Here is a 15,993-nt window from a genome sequence, read left to right as displayed (position 1 = left end):
AAAAACAGTACAATTCTGCCATTTAAAGGTAGATTAAACCAAAGCACAAAACGTAGGAAATCCATAAAAAATTACTTCCCAATGATTCTTAAGGTAACAGAGTGCAAAGGTTTTGGGGTGGACATTTTATTTACTTTTTCACTTAGCTTATTATGTACTTAGAGAGCTCCTCGGAAATCTCCCTGAATACTGACTTTCTTCTCTGCCTTCATGACACTTTTTTTTAACATAACAGAACTTTAAAAGCATAACATGTTCAGCAGTACCTCCCAAGCACTTTGTGAGAAACCATGCTAAAGATTTCCCTTTAGTATCTTTACTTCTTACCCAGCTCAGCATTAAGATCAAGAAGTCAGAAACTGGTATTTTTTGTTTGTTTGTTAAAGTCCTTTCTACAGATCTTGAAGAGGAAGCATTTTGCAAGGGCATCAAAGTAAATCCATTAACTGTTTATGATGACAAAAGATTTCGGAAGGCACATTTAAAATCTGATTACAATGCTAACTGACAAAGAAACTTGGTTACTGTTGAGACACAAAACATTTTGAAATAGCTACACTTATAACATAGTGGAAGGACATATCCCAATTTCAGAAACTGTAAATTCTAAAACACCTATATTAAAAACATTTATTTATCTGTATAGTCTGAGGAGCCTTATCACTCATTTGATAATGCTCTCCATGTATTTTAACATACCAAACAATCCTAATTTGACTTTTTTTTTGGGGGGGTGCCCTCAGGGGGCCCTCTGAAGCATTCCAAAGCTAGCTGAAATTAAAAGAACTTTGATTAGAATTTGATAGGAAGTTTATCAAAATATCAGTTGTTTAGAGAAAAATATTTGGTCAGATAGGTTACTGTGGATAATACTTTTCCCATAACCAAAGTTAAAGAGATCTCAAAAGCAAATTCAGCAGATCACTTAAAAGAATTTCACATAATTTATTACCAAAGCAGCATTCCACACCAATTTTGTTCTCTTAACAGAGAGAAAGGCCAAATTCAATTCAAGCTTACTTTTATTTATTTATTTATTTATTTTTATTTATTTATTTTTCCACTGTACAGCATGAGGGCCAAGATACACTTACATGTATACATTTTTTTTCCACCCTTTGTTCTGTTGCAATATAAGTATCTAGACATAGTTCTCAATGCTACTCAGCAGGATCTCATTGTAAACCCATTCCAAGTTGTATCCGATAACCTCAAGCTCCTGATCTCTCCCACTCCCTCCCTCTACCCCTAGGCAGCCACAAGTCTATTCTCCAAGTCCATCATTTTCTTTTCTGTGGAAAGGTTCATTTGTGCTGGATATTACATTCCAGTTATAAGTGATATCATATGGTATTTGTCTTTGTCTTTCTGGCTCATTTCACTCAGTATGAGTCTCTAGTTCCATCCATGTTGCTCTAAATGGCAGTATGTCATTCTTATTTATGGCTGAGTAGTATTCCATCATGTATATATACCACATCTTCCTAATCCAATCATCTGTCAATGGACATTTGGGTTGTTTCCATGTCCTGGCTATTGTGAATAGTGCTGCAATGAACATGCGGGTGCACGTGTCTTTTTCAAGGAAACTCTTGTCTGAATATATGCCCAAGAGTGGGATTGTGGGGTCATATGGAAGTTCTATGTGTAGATTTCTAAGGTATCTCCAAACTTTCCTCCATAGTGGCTGTACCAGTTTACATTCCCACCAGCAGTGCAGGAGGGTTCCCTTTTCTCCACACCCCCTCTAGCACTTGTTATTTGTGGACTTATTATTGATGGCCATTCTGACTGGTGTGAGGTGGTATCTCATGGTAGTTTTGATTTGCATTTCTCTTATAATCAGCAATGTTGAGCATTTTTTCATGTGTTTGTTGGCCATCTGTATATCTTCCTTGGAGAAATGTCTATTCAGGTCTTTTGCCCATTTTTCCATTGGGTGATTGGCTTTTTTGCTGTTGAGTTGTATAAGTTGCTTGTATATCCTAGAGATTAAGCCCTTGTCCATTGCATCATTGGAAACTATTTTCTCCCATTCTGTAAGTTGTCTTTTTGTTTTCTTTTTGGTTTCCTTTGCTGTGCAAAAGCTTTTCAGTTTGATGAGGTCCCATGGGTTTATTTTTGCTTTTATTTCTGTTGCTTTGGGAGACTGACCTGACAAAATATTCATGAGGTTGATGTCAGAGGGTGTTTTGCCTATGTTTCCTTCTAGGAGTTTGATGGTGTCCTGTCGTATATTTAAGTCTTTCAGCCCTTCTGAGTTTATATTTGTGCATGGTGTGAGGGTGTGTTCTAGTTTCATTGCTTTGCATGCAGCTGTCCAGGTTTCCCAGCAATGCTTGCTGAATAGACTTTCTTTTTCCCATTTTATGTTCTTGCCTCCCTTGTCAAAGATTAATTGACCATAGGCGTCTGGGTTTATTTCTGGGTTCTCTATTCTGTTCCATTGGTCTTTCTGTCTTTTTTGATACCAGTACACACTGTTTTGATGACTGTGGCTTTGTAATATTGCTTGAAGTCTGGGAGAGTTATGCCCCCTGCTTGGTTTTTGTTTCTCAGGATTGCTTTGGCAATTCTGGTTCTTTTGTGGTTCCACATAAATTTTTGGATTGTTTGTTCTAGTTCTGTGAAAAATGTCATGGGTAATTTGATAGGGATTGCATTGAATCTGTAGATTGCTTTGGGTAATATGGCCATTTTTACAATAGTGATTTTTCCAATCCATGAACATGGAATATCTTTCCATTTCTTTATATCTTCTTTAATTTTTTGATTAAAGTTTTATAGTTCTTGGCATATAAGTCCTTTACCTCCTTGGTCAGGTGTATTCTGAGGTATTTGATTTTGTGAGGTGCAATTTTAAAAGGTATTGTATTTTTGTATTCCTTTTCTAATATTTCATTGCTGGTATATTGAAATGCGACTGATTTCTGAATGTTAATCTTATATCCTGCTACTTTGCTGAATTTATTAATCAGTTCAAGTAGTTTTGGGGTTGAGTCCTTAGTGTTTTCTATGTATAATATCATGTCATCTGCATACAGTGACAGTTTTATCTCTTCTCCTCCTGTTTGGATGCCTTTTATTTCTTTTGTTTGTCTAGTTGCTGTGGCTAGGACTTCCAAAACTATGCTGAATGGCAGTGGTGAGAGTGGGCATCCTGTCTTATTCCAGATTTGAGTGAGAAGGCTTTCAGTTTTTCTCCATTGAGTATTATATTTTCTGTGGGTTTGTCATAAATGGCTTTGATTATGTTCAGGAATGTTCCCTCTATGCCCACTTTGGCAAGAGTCTTGATCATGAACGGATGTTGGACTTTGTCAAATGCTTTTTCTGCATCTATTGAGATGATCATGTGGTTTTTGACTTTTCTTTTGTTAATTTACTTAATTAAATTAAACTAAATTAAATTCATTTTAAACTTAAGTCAGTCCTGACCATGCATAAACTCTTTTTTAAGGTCCAATGTTAGAGGCTTCAAGTCCCCTTCAAGGAGATTAAACCCCACAGCTTCTGGCCATGTCTCATTGTAACGCCCTTTCCCCCAGCTTGACCAGCCTAGGCTGATCACTTCCTGCTAGAGAAGGAATGTCACCCATCCCTCACCTGGCCTCCATGTAACCTGCTCCCATGCATATAAGTTATCCTGCCCAAGACCAATCTGAAGATCAAATTGGGTCTCCAATCAGTTAGCATCATGTGGTATAAAGACTATTGCAGAGTGAGTCAGGCCCTCTTTTTAACCAGCATGCACATGAGTCCCCTCTCCCTTTCTAAAACTGAACTTTACTTCAATAAATTTGTAAAACATCTGCCATTCCAATGCTTTGTTAAGGTGAGACAGGGACCAAGGAAACTGCGATGTTATCACACTTTCTACAACCCTTCCATCAACTTCTGTATCCATAAGTACTAATAATTTCTAAAAAGAAAAACATATGTTTTCTTGTAGAGAACATCTCAGGGTGGCAATATATTAGTAGTCCTTAATACCTTTAGTTTCTTTAGTAATTTATGTCTCAGTTTCTTATTTTATTTGGGAATGACCTAGCTATTCAAAAAACTTTTATCATTTAACAATTTAGCACACCTCTAAATTTTCACCTTACCAATATCTGGAGAGATCATTCTTAAGTAGACATTTTAAAGATATAATTATTCCTAAATTTTATCCAAAACTCTTCTCTCACTCACATTTAACTTACTTATAAAGATTTCATCATACCAAGTTTTGTTTTTTTTTTTCCTGGTAATTTTGCAACAGATATAACAAGATCTTATTTAACTTCTATAAACCTAAGTACCATAAAGGTGTTATACTTAATGTTGATGACTCTCTAAAGATATGTCTATATTAATTACATCAACAAACGTGAACTTTAGTTCCTAGTTCACAATGAATCTAAAATTAACTATGGCCGGTTACCGTTTGTATTTAAGAATTTATATAAGTGCTTAATTTCCTTGAAGTCAATTAAATAGGGCTCATTTACAAATTATTTTTGATAATACCATTCAAAAGTTAAGACAAATGTAATGCACATATAAACATATAGACACAACCGGAGATCTCATAGATTCATTTTCTAAGCTTAGGCATGAGTCAGATATCACAAATAAAACTCACTAGTTTAAAATAACAGTTGGAATAAGTTTTAAAAATAGTTCTTCCCCCCCCCCCCTTTTTTTTGTGCTGAGACCATGGATCTCTCATATTGCTTGCTGTTACACACCACCAAATAGGGCTGCACCCTCAGCATACAGAGGTTCCCAGGCTAGGGGTCCAATTGGAGCTGCAGCCGCCAGCTTAGGCCACAGTCACAGCAACACAAGACTTGAGCCGTGTCTGCAACCTACATCACAGCTCACAGCAACATCAGATCCTTAACCCACTGAGCAAGGCCAGGGATCAAACCTGCATCCTCATGGATGCTAGTTAGGTTTGTTAACCGCTAAGCCACGATGGATACTCCGAAGTAACTGAATTTTTAAGTTAATATATTGCCATGAAAATATTTCTAGGGCCAAATGGCTCCACTAGTAAATTCTACAAGAAATTAAAATGTATCTTCCACAAACTCTTAGAGGAATAAAAAGAGGGAATATACTCCAACATTTCATGAGTCCAACCAACATAAATTTGCACTAAAATGTGACCAAATAATTTCAAAACAGCTGAAAAAAATCCTAAATAAAACATTATCAACCCAAATCCATTAATATACATGATGGGTAATAAATACATTATGAACAAGTTAAATTAATTCTGGGGAATCTAGATTACCATTTGAAAATCTATCAAAATAATTCATTCTATTAACTAACATAAAAGAAAATTCATATGATCATCAGAATTAATTTAAAATCATTAAAAATATTTTGAATCTTAATAAATAGAAATAGCAGGGAACTTCCTTAACCTGATAAACATTATCTATAAAATATCTAATACTTAAAGGTAAAGTTTTGAGAAATTTTCTTATGAGATCAGGAATGAGTGAATTAATACCATTTTGATTCAACATTGCACTGGAGACTTCTAGCCAGCACAATAAGGCAAAATCTTGCCTTATAAAGAATAGATAAGAAGAGGAGTTCCTGTCTGGTGCAGTGGTTAACAAACCCGACGAGGATCCATGTAGGATGCGGGTTTGATCCCTGGCTTCCGTCAGTGGATTAAGGATCTGGCGTTGCCATGAGCTGTGGTATAGGTTGCAGACGCAGCTTGGATCACATGTTGCTGTGGCTGTGGTGCAGGCCGGCAGCCACAGCTCCGATTCAACCCCTAGCCTGGGAACTTCCATATGCCATGGGTGCAGTCCTAAAAAATAGTTAAGAAGAAATAAACATTATTCTCAAATGATGTAATTGAGTATCTTGAAAACTTAAAAGAATCAACAAAGAATACTGATAAGTGAGTTTAACAAGTTCACAAAAGGTCAATAGAAGATATCAATTATTTATATTTATTTGTGTTTCTGAAATTGAGAAACTGTAGTGCTTACAATAGCACAAAAAATCAAAGACAGGGTAAATCTAACAAAAGATGTATGAGGTTTTCATATTGAAATTTTTAAACATTTTTAGAAAAATTTTAAGACCTAAAGAATACAGGCCATGATCATAAATTGAAAGACTCAAATTTTTAAACATGCCAACTATCTTCAAATTGTTTTTAGATTCAATGTAATTCTAATCAAATTCCAACAAGGATTTTATGTAAATTAACAAACTGACTTTAAAATTTACAAACAAGGCAAAGAGTCAATAACAGTCAGGACAAACATAAAGAATAACCTGTTATACTTAGACCTAATTGAGCTAACATTAAGACATACTTTAAATCTATAGTAATTAAGACTTCTTTTTTTTTTGGCTGCACCTGTGGCATGTGGCAGCTCCCAGACAAGGGGTCAAACCCAGGTCACAGCAGAGATAACACGAGATCCCTAACATGGGCATAAAGAAAGACAAACCTCTGAAACAAGAAAAGTCCAAAAATAGATCTTCTCATACACGGACCCTTGATTTGACAAAGATAGCATTGCTGAACAGTGGAGAAAGGACAGGCTTTTCAATGTACTTCTCTGGATCAATTTTTAGGACTGCACCCAGGGCATATGGAGGTTCCCAGTCTAGGGGTCTAATTGGATGTAGCCGATGGCCTATACCACAGCCACAGCAACGCAGGGTCCTAAAAAAAGCAAAAAACAAAACAAACAAACAAACAAAAAACCCTCCCTTTTATCTATCTGTTGTATAAATCAACAAAACCAGAAAGTTAATCTTTAAAAAATTAAGAAAAATTAAGTGACATAGCATCTAACTTTGTTGATTTCCAAGTTAGAGATATAAATCCTTAATTTGTCGAGATATTAAAAATGTGTTTAGTCTTAACCTTTTTTAATTCATTTCTTCAGAAAATATTTGTTGACTATCGACTATAAGTCAAAGACTTTATTGGGCACAAAGAGGAATAAAGCATTGTCTCTCTCATCAAGGGCTTACAGTTGGGGTAAGAGGCAAGTAAACAACTTATTACTATCTAGTATTGTTAAGTGCTGTGGTTGGGGAACGCACAGCTTGTTATGAAAGCATGGAATAAGAGCTCAAAACTCAGCCTGCAAGTTCAGGGAAGTTCTCCTTGAGCTGGTGGCAGCTGACCTGAGGCTTGACGTGGTCAGGCAGATCAACTATGAGACAGACAAAGAGACAGGACAGGTCTGGCAGAAAACAGAACATGGAGGGAAAGTGGAGTTCGGGAAAAGGGAGAAAAAAAAATGATGAATAAGGAGAAAGGCAAACAGTTTAGTATGACTGTCATCATGGGAGACTGGAGATGAAACAGACTGGACTAAGGTGAACACAAAATTGAGAGAAGTAAACAGATCATTTAATAAAGGACTTAAAGTACAATGTAAAGGGCTTTAGGCATCTTGCCATTTTAAAAGAGAGAGAGAAGGATAAAGCTCTATCAAACATTTCCAGAAGAGGAAGCCCCTCGTGAGATTGGTTTTAGAAAGATAACTTTGACTATAGCGTGAAGACCATGTTTAAGAAGACTACAAGGGGAGGGACTGAAGTAAGGACCCTGAGCTCTGAAAATCCTCATTTCCTACACAGGAAACAAAGGCTTGAGGAAATGAAGTAAGTTGCCCCAAATCACACAGTTTGTATCTGACTAAGTTAGGTTTCATGCAAAGCTGTGCATAATTCTAAAACGTGTGCTTGAAGGACCTCAGAAACTGCCTCTCATTAAAAGAAACGAATGCGACAAGCCCTGAGCATTTAGAGAATAGTAACAAACCGGTGCAGCAAAAGCAACGGCAGCGTCAGGTCTACATCATCAAAATCAAGTGGAGGGGTGAGCAATTATCCAGTGAATTAAGGACCATCTGGATAATCCTGGCAAAAGCAGATTTAGTGCCTGAGTCATTCAGATAATTGTGCAAACAATGTGCCCTGCTCTGGCTGAGTAACCTGGTCATTAATATCTCCCATACTACATTTTACCCTGTGGCACTTTTGAAATGGACAACAGTAGCTCAGAAAGAATTAAGGTACCATTCACTTCATGGGGAAGCCACATAAATAATCATGGGACCTCAATAGACCGAGAGTATATTGTCTGTGTCCCCAGGAGCCATTTCACACAGATACATGATATCCATAAGCCAAATCCCACTTCAAAGGAAAGAAGTTCAGCAACGGCACCCGCAAATGCGAATTTTTACATTCAATTCTCTGTCAAGTAGCAGAAAGTTTTCTGAGCATTAAAGCAATGAGAGATATTCCTGCAAATCGACTTATGGATTAAACTACAGAAAGGTTACAAATTTCTATATGACCAAACACATAAAAAATAAAAGGCAAAAAACAGGGTGAGGAAATTTTTCACAGTTTACAATAGGTTTCTTATTATATGAAGAAAATATGAATATCCCAAAAAAGGCATAGTCAAATGAAATCCACAAATTAAGAAACACAAAGAGCAGATAAAATGAAAACATTTCTCAAATTCATCCAAAATCATAGAAACACAACTCAAAGAATAACTAGATACATAAATTTCTACTATCAAAACAGTCACAATTGTTTTAACCACAACACCAAGTGTTAATGAGAATATTGCCAAATCAGTTTTATACTGATTGTCAATCTGCGCACAAATTTTTTGCCAGGGTAATTTGGCTATAAACATTAGGTATGTGAAAATATTTATACATGTGATCCAGTAACATCTAAGTTATTGTAAGGAAATAGTCAGAAAGGTAAAGACAAATGAATATATATTTTCATTTCCATAAGTGTGAAAAACTGGAACTAAATGCTCTATGTAAAAGAATACTTGGCAGCCATAAAAAACATGGCTAGTAAGAATATTAAGTGAAATAAATGAACATTTATGGTATGATGTTAAGTGGGAAAAAACCTGAATGTCAAGATGAATATTCACTCTAATTCAAAATCTGTAAATTTAAAATACCCACAAATATTCATAGGAATAAAGCTAGAAGACTGAGAGTAGCTCTCTGTACATGATGGAATTATCTTCCATTTCCAATTTTTCTTGAATGATCCTGTGTTTCCTTATAATCATAAAAATGTTATTTAAATGTAATATTAAATGAACATATTTTCACATTTAATTTTTACACAGTAAGTCACTCAGACACCCAAGGTGAAATAATGCCTCATTTGCCATCTGCTACATTTCCAAATTCACACAACTGGTAAGTCCTATTCTTAGGATGTGAACCTAAGTATTCTTGCTCCAAAGCCAGTGCTCTTTAGGATACAAAGCAGAGTCAAATCAATTTAATAAATAATTTAATAAGTCAAATCAATTTAATAAATCAATTTAATAAATCATTAAAATACATTATAACCATAATAACATGTTGCATCTCAGATTAAAGCTGAGAAACTTATACACTGGGAGATTTGATAACTGCACTAATGGAGGCATGCAATAACAGATGAAACCAATGTTAAGGACAACAGAGAAAGATACAAATTAGGTCAAGAACAGAAATGAATAAATTAACCACTGAAGAGAGGATGGGCATTTGGAGGGTGAGAAAAGGAAGTCTAAAAAAAACTTGATCTATACTAAGAAAATTCTAGAAAATTGCAGTTTCCTTTGCTAAAAGCCAGTTTAAGGGTGATGACTATTGATGGAGTAAAAGCAAAAAGTGGTTTTCATTGGAGGTCCTGTTGTGGCTCAGCAGGTTAAGAACTTGACATAGTGTCTGCGAGGATGCAGACTGGATCCCTGGCCTGGCTCAGTGGATTAAGGATCCAGCATTGACTCGAGAGCTGCAGTGTAGGTTGCAGATGTAGCTCAGGTCTGTTGTTGCTGTGGCTACGACATAGGCTGGCAGCTTCAGCTCCAATTCAATCCCTAGCCTGGGAACTTCCATATGCTACAGGGGTGGCCATAAAAATAAAAAGGTTTTCACTATGAACATATCATTACTTGTAAACAGTACTTCTACTACTAGTCATTGCTTATGAGTAATTACTAAGAGACAATACCTATTTTAAATGTATTACATAATCTCATTTAACATTCAAAAAATATCCCACAAAAATGCTGAGTTAAGTGCTATTATAATTTCAATTGACTTACTGATAATCACCTATCTGCCTGGTGATATATGCATATTAACACATCTAGGCTTCTTTGTAAAGCTTGTGCTCTTATCCACTAAGACAGTATTTTGGAATGATAGATGGAGAAGAGATTAGAAATGGAAATGCAAAAGGAAAATCTTATTTCCAATCAAATTGTCATTGGGAGGTTCATTTGAAAGCTAGGAGCAGAAAGAGGAGATAACAGGGACACAAAAAAGGAGGGATATAAAAAGTAAGAGAATAGTTATGATATCGGATGATCATTGTAGAAACAGGAGGCAACATTTCAAGGAGGAGATGAACAATATAGTACATGACAGATCAAAAGGGAAGAAAATGAACAATATACCAATAAAAAGAAAATGAACTTTGGGCTTGAAAAAGAGCTTCCTAATGACTTAGAAAGGAAAGATTCTTCATATGACACAGACCATGGCCAATTTATGCAGAAATGGATGGAACTTGTTGATTTCTTCTTTTAGTAAGGCATATAGCATAGAATGTTTTGTGTGGAGAAATACAGATTGTCTATTTTCCATTTCGTCTCAAGGGGAAGAAGCTATGAGAGAATATATAAAATAACCTGTAAATAGTCATAACCCCTGTTGGAAAATAGAATCCTTCTGTGGAAAAATATAGAAACACCTCATGCCATCCCCTCCTTATGGAAAGGATAATGGAGCCAAAGGAAGTTTCCCAAACTAGTTTCCAATACATACACTTCTATCAATAAGTAGATTACTCCAAATCATTGCTGCATCCACCCAAACAATTCCTTAGGATGATACCCCTTCAATAAGAATCTTTGAGTCTTAGAACTGTGTTCATTGTGGTGTATACAAAAATACAGGTCATGGCTTGTTTCTGAAAGGTACTTACTGCCTAGTTAGAAGACAAATCAGCCACACAAATAATGGTTAAGCAACAAAATAAGACTGTCTGAATAACTGAATAATCTTGGCCTGTATTTTCAGTGGTATCAATATTGATGGAATTTTGTTACCAGGACCAAAAACTATGGGAAACTAAAGAATTCTACCTGAGGTTAAACTGCTATGCAGTTAATTCGTACTAGGTTGTTGAAATACTAGGGTTGAAATAGTGGATTTTTGGAAGATTTTAAGCAGATTACTTGTGTCCTCTAAATCTTAGTTCTCTCATCTAATAAAATGGAAAGGTTATCATCAAGATTAAATAATTCCAGGAAGTAGAAAAATAAATGTACATATATCTATAAAAGAAAGCCTCTGTAGTGCAAATAGATATGACATAAAACAGCAGCACAAGTTTAAACATCAGGCCTATGAGTAAAATATGCACAAATAAATATATCAAAATTACCCTCAAAGGTTCTAAACCCTTAGTTCTATATCCTATGAGATGGGTGGATCCTTTTCCCCCAGATGCCCAATGCTGCCAGCTGTAAGTTACTACCCAAATAAATTTACCACTGAACGACCAAGATACAGGCATAAGCAAACCATTATGCTCTGATGAATTTAATAAAATTTTCCAAATATGTCATATTAATTGAATATGTGAGCCACATTTCAGCCATTTCAGTGCCTCATAAGGCTCATATGTACACTCTGAAGCTGAAAAAAATGCAGAGAAATGGATGAAAATCAAACAGCACTCTAAGAATGAATTCAGAATAATATTTGGAAATATTGATCTTCATGTGCATTGCAGAAGCATCATTTCATGTAAGGTTTCCTCAGTCTGAGTGCATCTTCTCTGGCTTTTTCCCCAGTGGAGAACTGGATTCCTTCTTTCCCCTCCCACTCAGTGCTTCCAGATTGCTTCAGAAGGCCAAGGCAGCCTGCTCAGCAGCAGGCAAACAGGGCTGGGTGTGCTGGAGCTATATATAGCTCCACCTTGGAGATATGCACACACAAGTACATGTACCAATGCCCATGCTGGATGTGGCATGAATAAATGAGGCAATGTTGCAGTTCTGCCCTCTCCCTCCTTCCCATCATTTTCAAAGCAGGGTGTCATCAGTCCCTGAGAGTGATGCAGTTTCTAATTTCCCTGCAATTCTTCTGCTTACTGCTTCCAGCAATCTGACTCCGGCAGGAACCGGCACCGGGCCAACACCTACTACCCAGATGCGGTCACCCAGGGAAGCTTCCCTGCAGCCTCTGGGAGCCCATGCCGGCACAATTACTTGACTCTGGGAATCCCGGAGGATTATCCCATCTTTTAGAAACTAGGCGAGAAGGTGGTTTCCAATAGACAACGCTAGGCGAGGAGAGACGAGGCCAAGCCTTCCTCGTCTCTCCCATCCTCGCACTGCTACAGACAGGGGAGAAGGTCTGATGTCTTCCCAATGGAGACGGAATTAATCCGAAAATCTCTGCGAGTTGCAGTTGTCTCCCCCCCGCCCCCCCGCATCCTCCCCACTCCTGAAGGGGCCCAGTTCTTAACAGAGGGGCCAGGGAACAAACAAGCCCCTCTCCCTCAGCGCAGTCATTCCCAGTTTTTCCAGGGTTGGGCTAGAGTCTGGAGGCAAGGTAGGAGAGGGAACACGAGTTGGTGCCGACAGGCGTGGGGAGGAGCAGAAGCTCCTCGCGATTTAGGAAGACCTGAGGCTTCCGACTGCTGAAATGTCTGCTCTCTCAGAACCCCCCCTGCCAGGTCGACATGACGTCCCTTGGGCAAGTCGCCGGCGGTGGCGGCCGCAGCCTCTGAGAGGAAAGTTGACGAGACAGGGAAGGGGGCTCGGTCCCCTCTCCTACCGCACTGCCGCCTTGCCCCTCCCGGCACCCCGCAGCCCTCCTTCCCAGCACCCACACACACTCCATCCATCCTTTCTGCCATACGTCTCCACAGGAGCTGAGGCGACCACAGGAGATCTGGAGGTGACGAGGGCGGGGCGGGGCTGGGGGAAGGGGAAGGGAGGCAACAGCAGCAGGAAAATACGCATTCGCTCTTCTGTCAGCAAAGAAGGGAAAGTCCTGCCTCCTACCTGTTCCCTGCTCCTGCTCGTCTCGGCGCGGCACAGCTGGACCATAACCTACAGGTTTCCCACTTCCGCCGCAAACACCTGGGAGCGCATCTCCCCACCCGGCGCCCCTCCTCGCCTCGGCGGAGCCCACCCCTGCTACTTGACAGCAGAAGCCCGGCCTTTTAGAGCGGTTATTGGGGCGGCGGGGGAAGTGGGCGGGCGTTGGAGAGAAACTCCAGTCTCTGATTGGACAGGAAGGAAGTCACTCTCACCGGGACCTGGGCTCGCTGCGGACCTGGTTAGCTGCTAGACCCGACTGCAACGGGTCTCCGCAGTCCCTGGAACCAAACCCTGCTGCCCCTGGATCAATGAACCCTAAGAGGAGGGAAACTGGTTTGTTGACTTGTCATCTGAGACCCCCCAAGAGGGAGGGAAGGACCAGGCAGAACCAGACACCCAGCACTTTGCACAGCTTCCCTGAAGGGACCATCTGCTTTGGGAGATTTGACAGGCGAAAATATCAGGAGCGGTGAGTGCCTCGACTGAGAAGCAGCAACTTCCGTGACGAATGAAGCAAAATAGAAAAATACATATATTTAGGTGGGAGAAATCGTAAGAAAAAAAAAAAAGGCATGATGAGAATTTTGTTTCAAATTTCCATTTTTGCCTAAATGTAACATGGCAGAATTTCAATGTGGAGAAAAGGTTGAACTGCTTCTTTTGAAGAGCAGGGAGACTCCAAAAAATTTCCTTGGTGAGAACAAGGAAACGATGGAAGTTTTAGATGGAAAAGTGTTACAACAATAACCTCTCAAAAAAGAGTAAAGGAAGGAAATTAAGGCCAAACTGCATAAGAGACTTGCCTTGGGCAGTTCATTTGATGACAAAACCCTTCAATTACCACCAAGACAGACTAGTCAATCTGTTTTCTTTCTACTAATATTGGGTGGTCATCCCTTTTGTGCTCAAATCATGAGGAGCAGAGGATGTATAAGCCAACCCAAAGTTATGTGATCCCAAGCCTTCCTATTAGGTGAAGGGGGACAAGAGTAAAAACATTTTGTGTCCACCTACCATCTCTGCCATTGGTCCAAGTAGAATCAGGGTTTCAAGGGACTTCCCTGATAAGGAATAATCATAGAAAATCACAAGTAAAATTGGAGGTGAGGTGACTTATTCTAATGCTATATAAGGAAACAGCTTCTCCCTCACAGACTTCTCCTTTCTGCAAATAGCCAAGTTCTTCATCCACCTAAATTAGGTAGCTGGCTTAACGAGTGCTGAGCATGACAGAGCTCTCATCCTCAAAAAGCTTATGCCATGGAGTTCCCATTGTAGCACAGCAGAAATGAATCCGACTAGGAACCATTTCTAGGGTTTGATCCCTGGCCTCGCTCAGTGGGTTAAGGATCCAGCATTGCCATGAGCTGTGGCATAATTCACAGATGTGGCTCAGATCTGGCATTGCTGTGGCTGTGGTTCAGGCTGGCAGCTGTAACTCCCATTAGACCCCTAGCCTGGGAACCTCCATATGCCATGAGTCCAGCCCTAAAAAGACAAAAAACAAAAACAAAAACAAAAAACACAAACAACAACAACAACAACAAAAAACACTTATGACAGATGTGGGTCACTGGACCATGGTAGAGAAGATGACATTGTTATCAAAAGCTGCACAAGTGTAGGCGCTTAGCTTAATGCTTATGGTTGTTATTACTGTTAGTCCAGACTCTTCATAAAACATTCCCTTCATGAAACTAGAGGAATCAAAATAATGTATTGGAAGTCAGAAGGGATCACAGAGATAATTTATAGTGAACAATGGATACGACTCTTATGTCAGGAACTCTCTGAACACCAAATAGAAATGACTAAAATGCAAAGGCACGTTTCAAGGTCCCATCTCTCATGTTTCCACATAATATTCCAGTTAATTTTATGCCTCCACCCAGGCATGTGCAACAGTGGTTTCACTGAATTAGGTATTAGGAAATAATACATTGAATTTATTAAAGAGGGACTCAGAAAGCAATTGAGATAGTCAAGTATTATATAGGAAGTATATGGAATCAACACACATCTTTTGATACCTGAACATAGACTATTTTGAGTCACAATTGATCTCCAACACACCCTCCTCTAGATTAGCAGTGAGGAGAAGGCACAGTATCAAAGGAAAAACTCTGAGCTTTGAGGTTAGCACAAGAGTTGAAACTGAAGTGAAAAGACTACTAAAGAATTCTTTTCTATCCTGATTCTTTCATTCCTTCTTTCATTCAATAGATAATACTATTGTAAATATAGTGATGGGTGAAATAGACAAGCTGTGGTGGTGCATTTTTTATGTCTTTTTAGGGTCACACCCACGGCTTATGGAGGTTCCCAAGCTAGGGGTCGAATCAGAGCCGTAACTGCTGGCCTACAACACAGCTCACAGAAATGCCAGATCTGAGCCGTGTCTGCAACCTACACCACAGCTCATAGCAACACGGATCCTTAACCCACTGAGTTAGGCCAGGGATCAAACCTGTGCCTTCATGTATACTAGTCGGATTAATTTCCACTGAGCCTTGATGGGAACTCCCTGGAGCATGTTTTTATTCTTCAAAACAGACAATGTTACTTTATGCATTTGCAATTTGTGTAATTACAACTTTGTATGTGTGTGTACACACATATTCACACACACAATTTGGGAATAGTGTTAAGTTAATGTCTAACTAGTCATAGGCATCTCATATTTCCTGGTAAAGCAAACTATCTCCAGGTTATTGGTTATTATTTCAGAGATCAAAACCTCCAAATCTGTTCTCGTTGAAATGCATGTTTTCTTATGTATGTGAATATATCAAAACTATCTGCTGCAGGGCATTTTACATTTTTTTTCTTTTCTTTTCTTTCTTTTT

At 38.6% G+C, this 15,993-nt stretch overlaps 1 protein-coding gene across 2 annotated transcripts in view; it reads right to left on the bottom strand.

Annotated features, from left to right (window-relative positions):
• Positions 1-13,262, bottom strand: part of CNTN1 (contactin 1) — a 325,309-nt gene extending 312,047 nt beyond the window's left edge. For both annotated transcript variants that reach the window (XM_047787973.1, XM_047787974.1), the window contains exon 1: positions 13,109-13,262. The gene's annotated coding sequence lies outside the window, so the exon portion shown is untranslated. The remainder of the gene's footprint in view (positions 1-13,108) is intronic.
• Between the last annotated feature and the right edge of the window lie 2,731 nt (positions 13,263-15,993).

Source organism: Phacochoerus africanus, chromosome 7, assembly GCF_016906955.1.
Source record: "Phacochoerus africanus isolate WHEZ1 chromosome 7, ROS_Pafr_v1, whole genome shotgun sequence".
Classification (NCBI taxonomy): domain Eukaryota; kingdom Metazoa; phylum Chordata; class Mammalia; order Artiodactyla; family Suidae; genus Phacochoerus; species Phacochoerus africanus.
This window is presented reverse-complemented; position numbering and strand designations above follow the sequence as displayed.